This window comes from Emiliania huxleyi (genome assembly GCF_000372725.1).
Source record: "Emiliania huxleyi CCMP1516 unplaced genomic scaffold EMIHUscaffold_66, whole genome shotgun sequence".
NCBI lineage: Eukaryota > Haptophyta > Isochrysidales > Noelaerhabdaceae > Emiliania > Emiliania huxleyi.
In genome coordinates, this window is record NW_005197053.1 from 333525 (window position 1) to 335081 (window position 1557).

The following is a 1557-nucleotide window of genomic DNA, read 5'->3' on the forward strand; positions in this document are numbered from 1 at the left end:
GAGAAAGAGAAGTAGAGAAGTAGGAAAAACACTTCTCTATCACAGTCCCCTCCTTAGCTGTGATCCCGCATGCTCACCTTTTTGCCCCCTTGCTCCACCACGCGCCCATCAGGGTGGCGCGTCGCCGCCGCGCTGCTTGCTGCGACAGGTGCTGCCGTGCTGTTCGCCTCGACCAGCCGCGACGCGAACTTTCTGCGGCACTACGATGAGGCCGACGCGAGCTCGAGGCTTGCTTCGATGCTCGCTATGATGCGCGCTCCGTCCAATGTATCCTCGGCGGGGTCGCAGCTGCCTCTGCGCGTCCTGGGGAGGTACATTTGTTGCGCGCCGGAGACGACTCGACGTCGCTGAGATCGGAGATCAAGATCTGACAGGTCGCACGTCGCTCCTTTGACGCCGACGTGACTCACCCGTGCAGATCACATCATGACACGGTCTCGACGCGCTCGGTACGACGCCTGCGACCCGTCTCGGGTCAGGTGGCACGACGCTCATCGCGCCTACCAGCGCTGCCGTACAGGTTGCCACGACGAGGTCGAGCACGCTTCTATACGCTCCGCCCAGCCTTCCTTTCCATCCCATAAGGTAGCCTGGGAACGGTGGCGGTCAGAGGCAAAGCCTACGAGGGGTGGTGGAACCACATGTCACGGCTACTGCCGGCTCGACCCCACGATAGCCTCCGAAGGCTGACTTTGCGGCACCATCATCGGACGATGTCGACGAGTTGGGTCGCTCTCGCGGTAGCCAGATGACCTCCCATGCTAGTACCATCGGCTAGGGCCGCAGGGAGCGCGGGGGAGGGCGCTGGGAGCAACACGGAGCTCCGTTGGAGACGTTTTCAAGATTAGCGTGTCAGAGTGAAATGGAACTAGCCAGTAGAGGTCTCCGTGAGTGGGCGCGCAGGCGCAATCCGGCAATCATCCCGGCGATGCGGTTGGTGTTTGGTCGACGCAGCTTCCTCCGTCTGTGCAGCGCGGACGGACCGCTCCAGGACCCTCGGGCGGCCGGACCGAGCGACGCCGACGCACCGTGGGACCCGCTCAGCCTGGAGCCGCCCGGCGAGGACGCCGACGGCTACATCCGGTCGTGCTGCGGCGGCGCCCAAGGGCGCGCCTTCTCAGGGATGTGCACCACCGGAGTCAAACACGAGATCGACAACATTGTGCAAAAGAAGAACCCGACTACCCGCTTCGTTTCGTTCATCGACGACATGGTTCAAAACGACACCGTGGCAGAGGCCGTCAAGTCTTACTGCGGAGAGGGCGGGACACTCGAGGTGCAAAAAGATGTCGCTGGCAACCTCGACAACGAGGAGAAGTGCATCGTCTACTCTCCGAGCGGCGACCTCGACTGCGTACCCCCCTTCATGGTCGGCTCGCCGCACCACCGAGACGAGGACGGGAACCTCACCGGACGCGAGGCTTGCTTCAAAATCGTCGGAACCTACCTCGGCGACACAGAGGCTGCCTCGGAGGCGATTGGCAAACGACTCGCCAAAAACCTCCGTCCGCTCGACTTTATCGACACGCTCGAATGCACCGAGGGCATTCAGAACGT